General features: G+C 32.6%; 1 protein-coding gene and 1 long non-coding RNA gene across 3 annotated transcripts in view; one reads left to right on the top strand and one right to left on the bottom strand.

Moving 5' to 3' along the window:
- NetA (Netrin-A) overlaps positions 1 to 21,242 on the top strand; it is an 89,134-nt gene that overhangs the window by 9,446 nt on the left and 58,446 nt on the right. The window lies entirely within an intron of this gene.
- Positions 4,371 to 20,432, bottom strand: LOC106121422 (uncharacterized). Its single transcript, XR_001228050.1, has 4 exons — positions 20,361 to 20,432; positions 16,214 to 16,217; positions 11,289 to 11,292; positions 4,371 to 4,380 (listed from the first exon to the last, which is right to left on the bottom strand). It is a non-coding gene; the product is annotated as an uncharacterized LOC106121422 (long non-coding RNA).

Here is a 21,242-nt window from a genome sequence, read left to right as displayed (position 1 = left end):
AAATACATCGAATTCTTAATAGTTTTTCTTAAGAAATTCTTTGTAAATGATGTAGTTTATGATACTATCTATAGATGTGTAGAATTTATGTGCAGTTGTAACATTAATTATTAAATCTTTCTTAATTAACTTTACTTATATCAAAGAATACAAATAAAATAAAATAACTTGTTAATTGTAAGAGATTGCAATAGTAAATTAAGTCATTTCATGAAAACAGTAGTGCTAGAAACTGTTAAGTTAATCTAGATTGACCGTTACAAGTTTTAGGCATGAAATTAGGCAGGTTCTAACGCCCACGTGTACAAACTGACTACATCGCAATTTACCACGTCTGACTTCCGTACACGTGGGACGATTATTTCTTACAATAAGGACGCGCACACTGGCATTACGGATGAAAATGTTTGCTGATTTACTTTTATAATAAAAAAAACATCCACATTATTGTGTCGGTCTCGATGACATTTGTTAAATCTACTGGGACACAACGGAGTCTAAAATTCAAACAGAAAGTTATGTTTTATAAGTGTAGGCATATTTATATTAAGTTTTGGAGAAATGAAATGAACGTTTTATATACTTACAATGTTTTATCATTTCCCATAAACCCATATTTCTACAATTTAAGCGCTCGTCAACTCTTTGTAATACAAGGAATAAGAATAGACTTCCCATTTTTTCTATATTCCAAACACATAAAACAGTTATTTGAATACAATGCCTAATAGTAGTTAAAATTATTGCTGTTAAGAACAGACACGTAGAGAATTAAATATTAAAATGGATCGTATTGTTTGTTTTACGCGGGAATTTTAATGAGTCATTCATGTTGACAGATTGGAGGATTTACGGTGGCCGAATGCGGTTATCTTTTTTTCAAATGATAAGCAGGCAAAGGCGGCTTCACCATGGAGCCGAGTGGACATTTTTTTAAACTACGGAGTACACGGTGGGCTATCTTAATAAAAAAACAATGTGAGCATGTATAATTGTATTTCTTTATTTCTTATCTTGTAATATATAATGTGTATGTCGAGAAAAATTTTAAGGAAACATTTTTTATTTTTTTTTAGTTAGGGAAATCTGGGCTTATGAAATTTTTATAATTTTTAAGCTTTTCATAAGTGATATTTATATTTTATACACGCAATCTTCAAAATATAATTTTCTATTTGAATCCAAACAATGTCAACCTAAGTGAAGCAACGTACTAAGAAATGTTTGAATTATAGGGTAATTTAGTATATTAATAGCTTAATATCCTTTCCCCCGGTTAATTTGTAAATATTGAGCGCTCATTTGTTAAGGCGCGATGTTCACAGATGTTGCCAGCATCCTGCTACAAACACCCTCAATTAGCAACATCGACATTTGCAACGATGACAATACAAAATGGCCGCCCCCGCTCCCGACTGTCACACGCATCGAATTCGCGCGCATTCGCTTCTATTGTTATGTTATTGTGATCATTTGCTAAAATTCGTCCGCTCTCAAATAAGTACAGATAATACGATGTATGAATGGAGTTAATTATGGCGTTTATTTATTGTATCCGTTTCATACGGTTCACCCCGATTTTTATAGTATTCGCCCTAAATATAATGGGACCCCGGGGGTGTGCATTTTGGGATACTGATTTATTCCCCTCGCGTAGATGTGGCAATTTGGCATTTAGGTAGCACAAAGGAGGTTTTATTGAATGGCTTTTGATGAAAAAATTTACTTGAAATGTCAGAATTTTGAGGCAATATTAATTTAAAGGAAAGGAAGTAATTATATGGAGGGACGTTAGTTTCAATTAATAACTACATTACAGATATAGTGGATACAAAATATTGTTATTAGACTTATAGTTAATTTTAAAATTATATTTGCGTTATTGGCCGTTTATCGGGAACACATTAATTTCATTGAATAAATCAGCAGCGGTGTCGGGAGGCTATTAGTTAAGGCCGGGAAGCAAGTCCGGGACCGGGACCGCTCGCGGCAATCTACCAGAGTAAATGATCTCTTATGACGGTGATGGATGACAAATTTGCTCCCAGGAGGACCTTACAGTATCACGGACAAGAATTATCATAATAATAAAATAAGATTTGTCTCACAGTGGGGCATTGACCTTTAGAAATAAAGAGCAAATGTGTTTCAATAGTAGAATGCTTTATGCCTTTTGTATCACTACTTCAGATAATATTAAAATACAAACTACAGACACGTGTTAAATTTGTACAGAATTTTAAGGACGTAAAAGACTTCCTTTTTCCCTTTTTATGTATATCTGCAAAAATTAGTAATACATGCAAAACAAAGGTTACTAATAGACACTCTTTTTAAAAATTTAAAGAGTATAACGTGTCTGAAGAAATATAAAAATATGTTTATTTAAATCAATATTAATAACCATGTTAGCTTTCATCTTTGACTGATAAAAAAAACAAATGTTATTTTTAATCTGTACCGTTCGTGACGTTGACGTTTGGAAACCGCGTCCGCGCACGACGCTTGCGGATTATCGCCGCACCACGGAGCACCGGCACCTCAAGTGGCCGCCACCCTAATCAACCTTGACATTGCAATTACGACTCTAACTCATAAGCACAAGGTTCAATTACCTATGCATAATATCAGGTTTTACTTTTGAAAATGGAATGCCTTAGTAAAGATATCTTATGTTTTTTTAAGAAGATAGCAATCATAAAATCGATTCTATTCAATTGAAATAGAGTGTATTTTACTTTGTTATAATTTGTTGAGTAAATCGCTAGGACGCGTGTCTACGCATAATATCATTGGCATACACTTCTCGGTGATGAATTGTCAACTTTATCATATACAAAGGAATGTCAACCTTGAAGCTAAGGTGAAAAGGTATATTTTATACACAAATTAACGTGTTCGGGATATTTTCTTTGGCAGCTAAAAATCCTTTCACGGTATGATCTTTAGCCGGGAGCAGGAAATTATTATTAAATGGAATAACTTTATTTCTTGGTATTCTATTGATGTAGAGGCCTTTTCAGTGACTTACTTTAACTTAAAAAATTTAAGGGGTCATTTGACTGACGTTTGACTTCGTGCAAAATATTTTTTCGATATTTCATTTAACACGTAAATAAGAATCTTATTTGATTAATATCCAAAAGACCTTCTATAGTTTTTTTTTATTTTAGACATATAGTAGGGCAGTAAAATCTCGATGAAAGGGTTTATTGACGAATTTACTATCATAATTTTTTTCGTTTACTAATTTACATCACAGCCACACGTGATTTCGGTGATAATAAAAATACAAACAAATGGCTGGTTTCATTTACCCTGCACGAGACAATGGCAGATATTTCTCTGGCTAAGTAATGAGGTGCGCTGTTCCAGTGACGTCATTGTAAAGCATGTCTTACATTTGTAAAAGCCAGTGCACATTACACACTAGTGTTCTTAGCTTTTATAAAGAACGCTAGCATAAAAATCTCATTATCATTAAGTAAACATGTGGATCTAAGCCAAATGACAGCACTAACAATTTTATCTTACTTATATTAAAAATGCGAATGTTTGAACTTATTTTCGTAACGACTCAACGGTGTGTAAGAACATGGAGGCTACTTATTAAGTTTTTTTTAATTACGCGCGGGCATATTCGTAGGCGACAGCTATATTATTCTAAATATTGATCGCACAAGATTTTATTTAACACATCTATGTCTGTCTATCAGATGGTCCGCTATGCATCAATCAAATGGAGAAAAAAAAAGTAAGATTATAACCTAGAAATTGCAAAAAATGATAGTAGTTGTAAAAAGATTGATAGTTTCTGTTACGTCACTCAACTTTGAATTTTCACTTTAAATATATCAAAGTTACGATGTTATTCAATCTCCGAAATACACTTTAAAGCAAAAGTTGTTACCGTGCCAGGCGAGGCGATTTGCCGCTCTGCCGGCAAGTTGCCGCTCTGCCGGCAAGTTGCCGCTCTGCCGAGCAACAGTTAAGTGCTGCCAACTTAACTGAGAATTGAAAAAGTTAAACAGTTTGCTAACTTGAGACGACAGTTTTGAATATTTGTTGAGATTTAAGCAATGAATGCAAATAATACACAGTTTGATTGAATTTGTACCTGAAAATACCCTTTAAGAAAAAATGTTCCAATTTATTTCGCGTATTATTTTTAAATTATTCGGACATAAATATAATAGGTTTTATATTTTTTCCTTTTATACTTTTTTAACGATGCATTGACGTATTTTACGCAAGATTGTAGAATATCTAACCAACGAGACATTATCAATGGCAACCCTAAAGAGAACAGCCGTCAGAGTCTGGCAACACTGGGAGGGCTCCTCTGAAAGGAGGGCCTTTTATCCGCGAACATTGCAGCGACTCGTTAATTTTTCAAAAGGCACTGTGAATGCCGCGTGACGTCACTACACGCGCCTCATTTATTTTCAATTATATATCTTTTTGTATCTGTGGTTTTCAGGATTTTCCAACTATGGAAGTATTAAAAAATGTTGTCCTTTTATCTACTTGCTATGTGAATCTTTTTGCTTAGATGGCAAAACAATGTCTACTTGTTATTGTTTTAGGCTTATTATTTTATGTTATAACCATACCAGCTGTCGCCAGCGATTCCGTCCGCGCGGAATTAAAAAAAAAACTACATATTCATTCAATAGCATTCATATCTTTGCCTAATTTCATCGAAATCCGTTAAGCAGTTTTGGAGACAACTCCAAACAAATATCCATCCATCTATGTCACATTCGAATTTATTATATAAGTAAGATATTTGTCAAGATGTACATAATTTCACTTTAGTTATGACAATTTTTACCAGACAATTAGTCCTCTACTAAATTTTAATACACGGGAGACATACTTTAATATATGGATATAGTTAACTACTTTACAATAAGATTATCGTAAAAAAAGAGAAAAGCGACATAAAAGTAGTTTGTAGCAGGAAGTGTCGAGGTTTGGATTTGATATTCGTTGGACACCGGCAATAAAGTTTAGTGCTGTCCCCATTTCCCGCGCTTTCGCTAACATCATAAAATTTTCTATTTGCAACAAACGTATAAAGTTGAAAATTCAAATATAACAATATCCGATCGCAATGTCCCCCACATTTAAGTAAAAGATAACACAATACTATTAACAAGCTTTTGCCTAGATAATAAATTGAATCGTTATGGTCAAAAGAGATTATTAAAAACGCAATCATCTTTGATAAACATTATGTTCAAACTTCCCTTTTACTTTCCTCCAACGCATTTTCTAATCGTTTCACTAATTCCCATATAGGAGAGGCTTACAACTTGGTTCTGTATAACCTACTGTTTAATAAGTTTCAATAAACATTAAAAAAGAAGTTTTTATTATCTTTGTATGCTTAATGCCTTCGATATTCAAACGTTGTATGCAATTTTATTCGCTGCATTATTGCGTAATTAAAACTATTAATATTTTATTTATGGTCGTTGCCCACACGCGATAAAAGTTGCCGCCACCATAGACAATGTTTATTGCTCAATATCGATGTGACGGGAGACGTGGCTGGATTGCGAAATTAGTTTCGTTGTACCATAGAGCACGATTTTGTTAATCTGTTAAACAACAAAAGCTGTATTGTAAATGCAAAAGTTTGAATGGATCTATGGATCTTTTAAGTTACTTTACCAATGGGGTTTGGATGAAATTTGAAACAGAAATAAAGACAGCATAGCGCATCAACTCCTTAGTAATTTTTTAATTAACATGGACAAAGTCGTGGGCGATAGTATAACAAAATAGCACTAATTTTTAAGCTTTGTATGGTAATATTGTTAGCTTTGTTATCAGAGATTATGTTATAAGAAAGTGTGGAAAGGATTCCGGGATTGTAATCGCATTCGACGTCGCGTCGGTCCTTCATAAAGCTTGCTGTTTATTATTCCATTCCTAGAATTTAGCTCGCGTACATGACTAGACACTTGTATGAATTGACACACAGATCTATATGTAGGATAGCTAAGTTATTTATATTAATTTTATACTAAATAATTCAATGAATGACTGTTTTACTAATCATGATAATTATCAACAAGTAATACGTTATTTATAATATTTAAAAAGTAAAATACAGCTTTACTTTAATACCATTTCTGTTATCGTCGAATTTAGATAAATTCAAAAACTATGTGAAATAACGTCTATGGAAATGTAGCATATATAAAAGAAAAAAAATGTTTTATTATCAAAAATTACTTCAAAAGTCAATATTGTAGTTGGGTGTTTTGTAGTCGTACCGTGGCGGCAGCGTCACGTTCACAGATTATCGTCTCCGTCGTAGCGTCGCTTCACCGACGCGTGAAATACAATGTCGCGGCGAGTGGCGAGCTTGACGAATGATTGCGCAGTACTTCACTACACGGAATTAACATTTATAAATGATTCCTGAGACATAACATGTTTTAATATGACTTTATAATATGATACTGTTATGTTTTATTGTTGGGAGTTTTACAATTTCATTTTTTTTAAGTTATAACAATTTTACAGCAGAAAAATAACGGCTATGATATCTTTGTTTATATAAACAAAGGTTAGCAATATTATTAAAATCAGTTGTTACATCTTAGGCATTTGCGTAATGTTGGCACCATCGAGCGACGTGGGCTCACTCGCAGACCTCCCGGTGTGTCGTGACAATGTGCAGTTTGATAGCAAAAGTTATATAATACAGGAGAGAAATCGTTTGCTATTTTTCTTATAACAATAATCGTATTAGAGTAATGTAATAAGATGTGGCAAACTGAATATACAGTTCCGTTTGTTATAAACAGAGATTCTCTACGCGTATAAAAAATAAAAACTCATTTCCTAAGTTTGAAGTTATAATAAATTGATTAAAGAAATAATTCAATACTTCGGTATATTTACAGCCTCGCACGTTTTAGAATATTCTTAAATTCAGGTAAAATCCTGATAATAAACTTCAGTTAATAGTTAAATAGTAAATTCTGCGACAAATAGGATAATTAAGTTGTTAGTTCTAAAGTATACGGGCGTAAAATGTAATTTTCAAAAAGAAATAATATTGACATAGTATTGAGAAGATGTTAGCAGGACGCTATATTTTATGCAAAGTAAGCGACGTACTGTATGCTAATGTTGGAGACTCTTCTCTTTTGCTCGCTACTTTATGGCAGCAGGTGACAAGCTAACGTTGCATCTAAAGTCAATACTCTCTACGGGATTTTTTTTACTTAAGAAAACATTAAATATAGGAATGGTGGCTCAGGCCTACTTTTAATGTTCTTCCCCTTTCCATTCTTTTTTTATAAGGTAGGGACGTGAAGGAGAAGTGCATTTGACGGAGGAGGAGACGGATAGAAAGTGAAAATATTGTCTTTCTGTGCGTCCCCTGCTCCGACTAGTAGACAACGCATCTGCAATTGCAGATGTCTATGGGCAGCGGTCGCTTCGCTATTTCGACGAATTCAATCCGTCAGTAAATTACGACATACAAAATATGTTTTGTAAGTTAACTGAAGCTTTAAATGTTATGAAAGTTTCATGCATACAGTGACTGATATGCGCCCGACAGAGTTTAGTGAACTTTTATTAAATATTTATGAACGATTCGTCCCGCTCAACCTATATGCACGCGACTGTCCCACTTACGCTCTAGTGTCGAATTAATGTTTACTTTCTAAAAGAAAACTCACAAAATGGGGCCGGGCGTTTTTGTTCCGTGTTTTGGAGACGGACATAGTAGTCCCACTCCGCTGTCATATTGGTTATGTAAAATGCTGTCAACATAGATTATTATGATAAACTAGTTGTCGCCCACGACTTCATTCGCGTGGAAATTTCATCCAAATAATCCTCCATATGTACATTAAATATTATATTAGTAAGATAGAGAAGGATTTTATGTATAACTTAGCTTGTAAATAAAAATGATGCAGTTTTCTGAATAAATTGTGATCTTTCCTTTTTATGGCGATAAATACAAAACACGTCCTGAATTTTAAAATGCAAAATAAACTGTCGGTTATCTGCTGCATTATTCTGTTAGGAAATAAAGTTTGTTTCAGTGTAGAGTGGTCGTCTGCCCACGCACATTGTGCACGATCCTATCATTCGTTTCTTACGCAAAATAAACAAAACTGTCTAACATTTAGACGCAATTTCAAGGTTTCTCAAGACATTACTCGATTCATTGTTTTAAAGGTTCATACTTAGTGTAGAATTTTTATAAATTAAGTAATAATTAACTTTCAGTGTAGATGTAAGGCGCATTTATCATCATCATCATCGTAATCTACTATACGTTCCCACTGAGGGGCTCAGAGCCTACCCTAAGTTAGGGGTAACTAGGCCATAGTCAACCACGCTGGCTAAGTGCGGTTTAGTTGACTTCACACATATCTTTGAATTTCTTCTCAGATATGTGCAGGTTGCACCAAATGTAAATCGGATATTGAAAAACATATTGCTACATGGCGGGATTCGAACCCAGGACCTGCAGATTGCAAGTCTAGTGTTTGACCCCTGAGCCAGCGACGCTCATAGGCGCTCTATAGTTAAGAAATTAATTTAAGATATATATTAATGCACAATATAAGCGTTATCCAATCCAATAAGATATCTAGTGACCTATGTTATGTTTGTATTCATACATTTTACTTTAACATGTGGACGTCCTTTAACGCTTATAAAAATATGACGACATATAAAAACATATTTTCTTGCTCAATTTATTTAAAGCCATTAAGTTAATTGAAGTGTCGTAACATTTTTGATATAAACGTTTTTAATGTTTATAATTATGATAGAGCTGTTAGATGTGTCTGGTTTTAATGAAATTTTTTTTTTCAGGTAACATTACAATATACCTAAATGATATAGGTCCGGTAACTTGGGTGAGTTAAAATTTTGTATTTTTGTTTGTGTCAAATTGTACAATATATCTTTCTTAATATCTTACTAATATTATAAATGCGAATGTTTAGATGAATGTTTGTTAGAAGGTATCTCCAGAATGGTTGTATGGATCTCGCTGAAATTTGGTACAGATGTAGAACAGTCAGGAACACATAGGCGACTTATTAAGTTTGTATTTAATTCCGCGCAGACGGAGTCGCAGAAGACCACTAGTTAACAATAATGTTTAAACATGAAAAAGTATCTATTGTTATTCCTAATTTAATCTATTTTCAGTTAGAAGTAAGTTTAAAATATAAAACTAAGTTTCGGCTAAGTTGGGAAGACAACGCTACAGTTATAGTAACATTTACGAGTATATAAGATTAAAGGGATAGTACATAGATGAAATGTTACTTTAGTATTTAGTAACACTAAACTCCAAACACAAAGACATAATAAATTCTTAAACAGAGCGTTGTTACATTGTATGGTATATTGTAGCAATTTAAAAAACAATAAAAATCGAAAAACTTTGTTTTGTCTACGTGAGAAAAATGTGACATGAAATTATGTTGAACGGCATACTGACCTCGTAACCTTCCATACAAAGAGTAAAGAGTATTTAGTACTTGTAAGAAAGTAATCAGATCTCATGTAATTTATATAAGGTAGAAAGAGACAGAAGAATATACTGTTTGAAAGAGGATATGCGTAAAAAGTGAGTTTCTTTTTATTTACAATAAGATTACATTGGATTTTTCCTTCAAACTCCTCACGGGGATTAAAGGCGTAGCACCTTTTTAACTTATTTGTAACTTATGTGAATTCAGATATGATGGCTGATAGAGATGTATGGAAAAGATTACTTTTTCAGTATACTAATACTGAGAATCTCCGTAAGAAATAGAAAAGGAAAAAGCTTAAATATAAATGTAACATTTACTAGCTATCGCCCGTGACTCCGTCCGCGAGGAATTGAAAAAACTTAATTAGTAGTTGTTTTTCCAGATTATGTTCTACATGTGTGTCAAATTTCAGCGAGATACATGCAGTCGTTCTGGAGATACATTCAAATAAACATCCATCCATCTAAACATTCGCATTTATAATATTAGTAAGATAATATGATTGATTGCTTAGCTGTTTGTTAATTATCAAGAAACAAAATACAATTGTAACGTCGTCTCAATTACATAACATATAAAGTTCCAAAGCATTTTATTTAATTATTAACCGCGAATTAATTCGATTACATAACTTACGTCGAATAATAAAATACAATAAACACAAAATGATTGATTGAGACACGACATCTCGTGAATTGTGTATCCATAATTATTTTCAACTCACAAACAGATGTTACGTCATAACTTCACTAATTACACCTTAATTATATGTATACAACACGATACTCAAAATTAGAGTTTATTTCTTTGAAAATAAAGTCGAAATTAATTTAAAACTTAAATAACATCTTTAAAACTTAATTAGAGGTATTGTTAAGCTTCTTCTGTCTTTACAGGTTACAACTCTGTAACTTATCTCAACTTGACGGTTTAACATTGTCTGTATGTTAACTTAAGTGATGAGATAATTTTAATATAATAGCTGAATTCGACATGCGTTGCAAAGCTAAAGTCTAAAATAATAACATTTTATTTACTTTCTAAATTCAAAACATAAACCTATGAAGTTTTTAGTCCAGTTATTGACAATAGTCTAAATGTCATGTTTTCAAACTTCAATCGTAGGTTTTTCTTCCCCTGTGTCTACTCCAAATAGGTTATATAGCTTTAAGAGGTAATATTATGTGTATCGCAAAGCTTTATTTACAACTTCCGTAATAAAGTAGACAACATTATTGAACTTAAAGCACATTGTTTACCTTAAGTTCAAAGCGGACGCGACTAGAATTTTCAATTTCTAACATCGATAACAGGAAAGTATAATTTATTTCAAATATAGTTTAGAAATATGTAGATGGGAGCTTGTTTATATCTATCTCTACTGCCCGTGTACCTGAATAACGCGAAATGGAAATCAATAAATTGTGCCTACCCCTTCAGGCTACGGGTGTGATTAAGACCGCAACGTATCATCGCTGGCGGCGAAAATAAACGATGACCAATGTATTGGCAATATTTGGTAGGTCCGCGGACGTAGAAAAATAATAAAAAAAACTACAACCAATCCTGTTTGCCAAACCCAAAGAAGTAGCCCTAGGTCGGGAACTATATTGTGTTTTTTGAGGATCTAATCTAACGCTCAACGCTTGTGTGTTGTACCACCGCCTACAACCGCAGGGGTTGTGATATTTATTTGTAGGCTGTCTGTGTCTCCCCCTGGCGGAATTTTCATTTATCTATCGCTATAACGTCGCTATTTAATATGAGCAATATTAAATCATAATGATTTTAATATCGTACCACATACAACTACGCTCATGTGAGCTGAATACAAATTTTATGTTACGAGTATTTAGTCGACATATTAAACTGATATATAAACACGGCTAAACACTCACGTATATAGTGTTTAGCCGTGTTTATATATCAGTTTAGCATAATGTCTCACGAAAGTTTGAATAATTTAATAGTCGACATATATTTATTATGTTTTCGATTATATAAAGGAAAGAAGTAACTCTACTACATACAATCTTTATTATAATAGCGTCAAAAAGTGTTACATGTCTTATTTCAAATATATTGGTGGTCCAAGGTCGTTGGCGATTTGAGCTGTGTCCTTCCCTCGCATCCCTTTACGCCCCGGTGCACCTAAAATTGTGTCCTGGGTAGCATTTATACTAAAATCTTCTACAGCGTTATAACTTTCTATGTTAATAAATTAGATGTTTCACGAAAGTATTTGGGTATTTTTAGCAATAATATAGAAGTTCGTCGATATTGAATCCTTTTTCACAGCACTCGTTTAGTACAGTCTTTGTCAGCTTATGCAACATATGTGGTTTGATCCATTGCCATCTGTAATCGTTCCATATAGGTATCGATTTCTTCATAATCGATACGTCACAGGTCGCTTTAATCAATTCAGCCAGTGTTCCGCAATAATTAGCTTGAGATAATTGTAAACAAATTATCATCGACAAAACAATTAATAGCTTCATGGTGACAATAAAAAGGTTTAATATTCAAAGGTTATGTTTCACCGTCCACGTTTGAAAATCGAATGAGTTTGGTGGTGAGAATTTCAACTATTTATATTAGTATTTTCATGAATATTCAGTGTTGTTTTCCATTAAGATATTAATGAGACCTGAATAGACAGGTAGGATGTTTGAATTTACACTTGTCAGATAATCTTATTGACACATTTCTCCCTAAGATGTTTAAAAGACGTCTAAGATAAAGCTAAAACAATTTTAATTGAAAATGAAGGTTAAAACTTAAGTTTTTACTTTAAAGATTTTATGATAACTTGCAAAATTCGATTCTACAGACTGAAATACTTTAAATTCTTTTTATTTTTAACCTTTAATTTGCATAAAATCAGAAGAATTCCAAACACATAATCTATTCTATCGAATTAACTTAATTTACCAATAATAAGCAAGACATTAACGACCCTTGTTTACCACGGTTCCCAAAGATGCAGAGTTGTCGGAACACCAAATTACCGGCAACCAGATTGTACCTAATTATGTTTATTATATCTTTGAATTGGGCGTCTGGATGGTGCATTTAATAGGCCAGCAAATGGCTTGCTTTACAAATAATATATGACATGAGACAGGGAAAGTAAAGATTTAAAAATTGATTGGTAATAGAAATTTTATTACTGGTCAAAAGATTTGGAAGACGAAGAACAAAAACAACAAAAATCTCTGACTATAAATGGATAGGCTATATAATGTGGTATTTCGTGCCACTTTGATTTCCGCCATTTTGGCGTTGATGGTTCCAGTTGGCAGCGGTGGTGAGGAACTAATAATAGACACAGAATTAACTGTCAATAAATTCAATAAGAGCAATGAAGTAGCAACGAAATAAAAGCTGTAATTTGCAAGAAATAACCTATCCATTTATATGGATAAGTAACACAAATACATATTTATTTTTCTACCTGTAATTAAACTAGATTTTTTTCTGTATGTATCTCTGATTAACAAGTGAAGATCTATGTTTTGACTTTATTTTGTTTCTTTCTGCACATTCAAAGTATTTACTGTTTTTAAAAGGAGAAAATTCTAAGGGTCTCTTAAGACTTTGAGTATGCCAGACTTTTTAAATTCATCATCAGCTCACTATGCGTCTCCAGCAAGTTGCTCGGAGCCTACCCTCAGTAGTCCCTAACTTCAGGCACTCCTATTCCTACCTGAACTTATGGAGACTTTTTTTAATTGATTAATCTTTGTTAATAGCGCATATTGTGAGTACTTTATTATGCTACAACATGCTCATCAGACATGTAATCGTGACCTAGAGAAGTACTCTGCCCGCTCCTAGCGAGGCGGCGCGGGCGCTTAGTTCAAAGCGGGAGAAAGTTTCGAGAACAATCCACTTAACCTGTCAGACGCCGCACGTGTTACGAATGTAATTGATTAAAAGATTACGACTTATTGTTGTTATATTATTTTGTTAAATGATCCTAAAGTATGGAGACAAATGTGATTGAAATCATTTATCGTTACTTCGTTTAAAGTAGTAACTAAATTAAATCAAGAAAAATATGCTTGTTGAAAAACAATGATGTGTTTTTAATTTCTAGCCAACTTTAGATTTACTGGAACTTTTATAAACTAGTAAAAGCGGTGCTGTAGGACAGTTCGGAAGGTAGAAGTCTAGACATTAATAGAAATTACTGTACCAAAAATAAAAAGAGTCAGTTCCAAATTTTCGTCCACAAAACTGTCAACATTGTGGCATATTAGTGCACTGCCTTCGCTCGCCCTGATGTTTACACCCTTCAGACATTGTTCTTCTAATGCTGTTTTTTTTTCATACCCTCGTTTAGAAACTGTATGACATACTGTGAGATGTGAGAGTAGAGAGAGGAAGCGCAGTGCATGCGCAGGCGCAGGTCGTTACACTTGCCTTTACGACGGCTGTAAATATCGGTAAAAGACCTATAAAAGCCGTGGCACGCTTGTTAACTTCTCGACGGTTAAAGTATTTATTGAAGCAGACTTTTAATGAAACTTTTCTTCAATCATTTTCAACTGGTTTACGGCCGGAGCTGGCGGGATCATGCCTTCGTTTTATGAACTGCTTGCGCCTTCATTTGTTTATGTCCCTTTGTTGATCTTGATTGTTGTGTACTCTATATTATGAGTCTGTTTGATGTTAATAAGGCAATGTTACTGTTTACGATCATTATTTAATCTTTTATTTATTTATTTTTTATAAGAGAAAGGTGCAAATCAGTCACATACCAGAGGAACCGCAGATGCATTGCCAGCCTTAAAGACTGTGATACGCTCGCTTCTTGAACGACCCTAAGTTTTAGCGTTCTTGCCGAGGACAGACCATATATTTAGATCATATATTTTGGGACAGGGAGATTTAAATAAATCGATTAATGAGCGGTTATTTATAAATATTTCTCAACAAATAAGTTAAATCAGTAGTTACTTCACATGCTGGCTTGTCAAATTAGACTTGTTACTTGGCAGTAACGAGTATTGGATAGATTGTGGATCGACGATTGTTTCGTCTATTGGTACATTGAATATATCGTATTAAAATCTAAACTAAATAAAAAATAAGAAAACATGTCTGACAATTATATTATAATAAAACACTAAACTATATAAAAATCATGACATATTTATGTGCGTGTGTTTACAAGTTCTAATTAAATTTATTATAATGTATGTCATTTTAGTTGGACCGTATTATTTCAATTCTAAGAGTCGAAGGCGATAACTAATTGAATCCATTAAAGTTGGTATATAATACAATTAGAGTTGCGCTGGACGTCGTAGTTATATCTGAAGATCTAAGATAAGACTAAGTGGGTTCATTGTCACCGCAGATGGAGATTAGATGCGGCTTTTTATTGATGTTAAAGTTATTGGAAGCGAAAAGTTTGGAAATATTTTGATGTCTTCTTATTGTTAAAAGAACATTTTTTCAACATAAAGAATTATAACTTGGAAATGCATCTTTAGCCAGATGAAAAAGAGAGTATAAAGCGGAATATAGACACTTTTTCCTCTATAAAATACGCAAACTTGTTCAAAGTACTGTTGTCTCAATAGGGTTATACAACCTTTTTGGGTTAATACTGATAAAGTTAATTTATAACTTAATAGTTTATGTATGAAACATAACTTTTAATGAATCCGTCAAACATCAAAACCTCTTTCAACCCAGATCAAAAAGCAGACGTTATGTTTATTTATAAAACAAAGTTTATAGCTAACTATTAAATTAATATCGAAAACAATTTGTATAATTTAAACGCGGTCAAGTTGAATCAACTAAGTCTGGGCAGAGATAAAGGTATAATGTGGCATCAGGTACTATCTATTTAACCGAGGTAGACGCGGCAACCGACAGTTAAGTCCCGATCCCATCATATTACTATTAAACCTCATCTCTCGTGACTACATTCGACAAATTATTTATTTGGTGTGTGGTCCAAGTGATAAACGTCGAGCGATACCACTGATACCTACATTACATTACAACCAACATTTGCATTAAGGTATGTTTGCAAATCAAAGGATTATTTAAAAATGACGACAGTCGTTTAGGTTCACTTTTCAGTAGAAAAGCGATATGATAAACCAACAATACAAATCAAGCACAAAACCCTAAGAGGTAGACAGAGATTATAAAGTAACATGAAGTTTAGTAATAAAGAATTACATTAATGTAAAAAGTTTTTAATATGTTGTATGATCTTTTAACTTGGCCCATACTATAATCCTGCCCGAGGCGGTATCACACCTCCGCCTTACCATCACGGATCCCTGCCGATACCCCGCTATTGAACCGTACACCTACGTACAATTATACTTTTGTTCTTTTGTTTCCCTCAAGGGAGTTCGATCTTAAGTAGCAGACTGTGTATGTTCCACTGTTAACTCGTTGGTTCCTACGTAAACTATCCTATGTATAAAATGCAAAATTTGCATCATATGAACATATAATTGACAACAAAAAACTATAGTTCTACTTCTTTCTAACGTTAGTTTCATGATATTGCAAAATTGTGGCTCACGATAGTTTACATAGGAACCATTGAAATCGCAGTGGAAACGTAACGTATTTAAATATTTGTAGTAAATATTATTTTTATGGAAACCATTTTAAGGGTGACCAAAAAAAATTACAAATCTTTTATATTAAAGACAAAAAAAATGTAAGAGATCTAATCAAGTAACATTACAATAAAGCCACATATCTTCAGATTTAACTGAACAATCGGATAGAATTATATCTAACGTGTGCAGATGGCTTAAGAGAGTTTAAACTAAAGTAGGTTTATTAAACTAATTAATATTCATTGACACAAGTGCCGCTCGAGTCGTATGTATGTATGAAATTGAACAACGATCTGTACGTTTGTGAAATCTGGATAGGATGTTTAATCTTTCAAAGTGATTTTAGAAGTATACAAAATAAAAATAGTTAATTAATAACCCAGTTACAACAACCAAAATCTTTATTTGTATATTTATTTAAGTCGTTAGAAATTATTTTTAAAACTATAAAATAATTTTACACTATAAAAAGCTTCAGTAATTATCCCTGTACTATTAATATTTTATATAATAATTTAAAAAGTTCTAAATGTGTAAATATACGGGCAACATTTTAGTGTCAGTAAAACGTCATAAAACTTATGTCAGCGGATATTATAAATTACGAAGGAAACATAAAATTTATTTGAATTCATGGCGCCGAATGGTAACCATATCGTTGACAATTTTAAATGTTGTTAGGATTTTTTTAAGAAATTGTTCAGTATATTTGATTAACATCAGGTGTTGAAATAAATCTTAGCTGTGAATATATAAAAAAGTACCATTTCTGCAGTTTCGAACAAAAATGTTAAATGCGAATTATTTTATAGACAAAAAAAAATATTACACTTTTGTTTATTATGTCAACTTTTTTATTTGTATTAGCGAATTTTTATAACGTAGCAACCCTATCCGCTAGACATAATAAATATCTCGAAACGATAAAGATTAGGCTTTCGCCGTTTAAAATAAAAATAAATAATAGCGCTGGTTAGGTGACTCGGCGATGAACGCTGAGAGTATGACAAATTAATCGAAACACGCTCGGAGTTTTGAAAATAGAACGCCGCGATGAAAAGACACAATTTTTTTTGTCTATGACAGTTTCGGATACACTGCTGGCAATATTAACCACAGATTATACACATTTTTAATAATATGTAATAATTATTTTATAAATTTTTTGAAGAGATGAATGTGTAATATCTCGAAATATCTTAAAATTGTTTATTTTATTAAGTATCATACTATTTTGAAGGGTTTCACGAATCTTAATACGATATAAAAGTACGCTAGCGATGTAATTATCCTTTCTTTTGTATTATACTATTTATTACACAAAATTTAATATCCAGTAATTTCCTACACTTACACATTTTAAATAATATTCGCTATTCATTTTAGTCTTAATTAAAGCCAAATATTAAAATTTACTTAATCTTCATTAACTTGAGACTCGTTTAAGATCAGCGTGGGTCGACATTCAGCACCGGTTTGCAATTTGGAACACATTTCCGTTGATTTATTTGGCGCGGTACTGCAGGCGTTTGTTTGAATGATTGTATCCGATTTATCTGTAGTATGTCTACACGAAGAGTGAGGTAGAGCAGTAAACTGTTCAGTACTGCTATTATACGAATGCACGAAGTTGCGCGTTAAAACAATAGTACTGCAATGTCTACTGCCCTGATTTTACCTCACCGTTCCTCCTTCGTGTGAAACTTGCATTAACACGTCTCGTATTAAAAGCAAACTGTATACATATATTTTTGTATATTGTATTATTAACATTTATTTAAATGTCTAGACTGATTAAATAATAATTATTTATTTAGTTATGTATCTTTTAATAGATCAATGTGTTATATTTACAGTTGTTTATTAGTTTATATATTAAATTTAATGATCCTTGTAATATATTTATCAAAATCACAGTAATCTTGAACAATTACATATCATTTTACAATCATTAATTCTCATTGGCCCTCTTACATTGAGACATGAGTTTGCATCTTAATGATATTATCAATTGGAAGTACATCTTACTATGTTGTTTCTAAGAAGGTATCTCCAGATCGGCTGTGTTGATCACGCTGAAATTTGGCATAGATGTAGAACATATTATGGAAGTAGACATAGGCAAAATAAGCTTTTCTTTTATAATTTTGGTCATTTCAAAATCTCTCGGAGCAGAAGTTTTACATACATTATTTTACTTGCGTTCAATTTAAATTAACCTTATGAAAAATAACTTTATTCGTAAAATTATACCATCGTAACATCACAGATTCAAGTAATAATATTTCCCGCGCTTCGAATATGAGGAATATCAAAGAGGCATTGGTGAAATTGCTTTCGCTTTATGAAAAAAGTTAAATCTTTAGACCAGAGATTCTCAAACTTTCTGTCTTGTAGAAAATTTTATTGGCTTTTCAACCTCCATAATCCTACTAAAAAGTAGCTTTTTCAACTGATTAACCCTCTACTTAATTACCTAAACGCTAGCTGGGTCTTCTATCGTTCCTAGCGTGTCGATTTGGAATACTTTGGGGAGCACTGGTTGAGACAAACGTTACGAGTCAATTTCCCGCCTATCCGATTTGCCTCCACAGCGGCCATGTCTGCGATGTAATTAAATCCATCAAAATCCAACTTCGACTCACAGTTTCCTGTGACTTTTTTATTAAATAAAGCTGAGAGTCTGTCAGAGATTTTGAATCCATTTAGGTTAATGGATGTTGCAATTAATTTTATCAATGTGTTACATTTGAAGTGTTTTTGAAAAATATTGATTTTGATAAGTTGTTTTTAACTTTATAATAAGTTATTAAGGCAAGAAAAATTTCATATTTAAAAGAGAGCACAGTGTATAACAAAAGCATAACTAAATTATTGATTCACAAATTGGATCAAGTCTTTCTAAATATAGAAATTATTTCCGACACAGAAGTCTGAGAACTACAGAGACACGGCCGCTACATCAAAGAGATGTACAGACACAACAGATCAGATTCCTATTTAATAAAATAAAATAACTATAAGACACAATAAAAAAAAATGTAATTTAGAAAAGTTATCGGCTCGAAGGACCAATATTATCTTTGATGAACTTGGTTGTTTTTAATATAAATATTAAACTGGCGACATTTGATTGTTACAAATTAATTATAAGTATCCTAATATCATTACAAGCCATAAGTAAGCTTTTTAAAATGATTATTGGTTACAGAAGTTGGAATATTTAGCATCTATAGCAGCATACTAAGCGTTGGTTTTGCTTAAACGTAATGTATTGAGCATTGTGCATTGAATCTGTACCGTTTGGCCACGCAATGCCCCGCCTGGCCAACGCACGTAACCAGGTTCAGGAATTTTGACCTGGACTTTAATTTGATGTTACTTTAAACTTATATAAAAACGGCTAAACACTCGCGTATATTCGTCCGGTGGCGGCACCGACTAGTTTCGAGCACATTAGGGTGAGTGGGACTGGAATTATTTCGCGGACGTGGCCCGTAGCTTATAGACATAACTGTCTCACGAAAGTTTGAATTATTTTACTTTCTTAGGAATCTAGATTATTAATGAAGACATCAAACATTAAATGAGTATATCTTTTATCTTTATAACTTTATATTACTATAGTTTGTAAAGAAAATTTCATCAGCAAAAGTATTTATGTACTGTAGCAAAGCCAAAAAATATTTACGTATTAGCAACTAGATGTTAATTTAATAGAATATATCCTTTTATAAATAGATCACAAGCGATTAACCGTAGGTTTCTGACACCAAAATCTCTGTATAAAACATATCGTCGTCCCTGTTGACAAAACATAGATTACAATATGTTTCAAACGAGGATTTTGATCTCAGAAACCGAAGGTAAATGAGATAAATTAAAAGAAACAGATGTTTCATGAATCATAGTTAATTTTGTAAAACAAACGTAATTTAGTAAGAAGTCGTAAATTTTCTGAAACAAACCTAAATCCGCGGGCTTAAATACTTCGAGATAATTGCTCTCAGAGTGAACCACTTCATTTTACAAGAAAATTTCTGTCCACATTTAATCTTATCTTGGATTCTGAAAGCTTTTAATAAGAGATTGCTTCTGACTGGTTTCATTTGTGAATTTTATTGAAATAAACACTCGACTAAAAATATTTCATAATTCGTAAATATAACGTTTATAATTTTAACATGTAGGATTATTTTGTCCCAATGAAGATAACTCACAGAGGCTGCGTACAGATGTGTGGAAGACGTTTGAATATTGATGTTTAGTTACGCGTTTATATATTCTTTACTGTTATTTACTGTTATTATAAAATATGTTATCGTGTAAACTATCATATAAAGTGTGTATAGTGTCAAATTGGTTGTATACTGTAAGAATGCTATGTAGTTTTTAAATAAATAAATAAGTAAATAAATAAACATAATATTGTAATTCAATTAACCGATTGCATAAATTAACAACTAAAATGATTTCTTGTTGTCACATGAACGTGTGACTTGAAAACTCTTACTCTGAGCCTTGGAGCCAGGTCTTTATGCATTCAATTGTTGGCCGTCTCTTTTATTTGTTTGCGACTTAAACGAGACAAATAGACATTTTATTGGAGAGAATTTACCGGCGACGGAGGACATGAGCTCACTATTCTATTAAGTGATATCGTTTTGATTGTGTAAACGCATTTGCATACGACGTTATCGCTACATCAATTACCAATGTAATTTCGTCTCTGTTATACGATTTACGACTTTATACCCTTGTGTTTAGAATGTTGATGCATGCATAATGTTATCTTATCGATATAGTTTTAATAAGCTACCGAGTTGGACAATGATTGTTATTATTCAAATAGTTTGTTGATTAAACATAGTGTTTTATCGGTTTCTATTAGAAATACATTTGCTAATTTATACATAACTATGTAGTTATGTATAAATTAGCGTACATAATAACATTTTTATGTGCGCTACTTTTTTTTTATATCATAAGGCGGCAAACGAGCGACCGACCACATGAAATCGCTGAAATGGCGAAGTGACCGTTGCCCATAGACATACGCAATTGCACATGCGTTGGATACCTTTAATCGACGGAGGAG

Source organism: Papilio xuthus, unplaced genomic scaffold (genome assembly GCF_000836235.2).
Source record: "Papilio xuthus unplaced genomic scaffold, Pxut_1.1 DF826945.1, whole genome shotgun sequence".
NCBI classification, from domain to species: Eukaryota; Metazoa; Arthropoda; class Insecta; order Lepidoptera; family Papilionidae; genus Papilio; species Papilio xuthus.
This window is presented reverse-complemented; position numbering and strand designations above follow the sequence as displayed.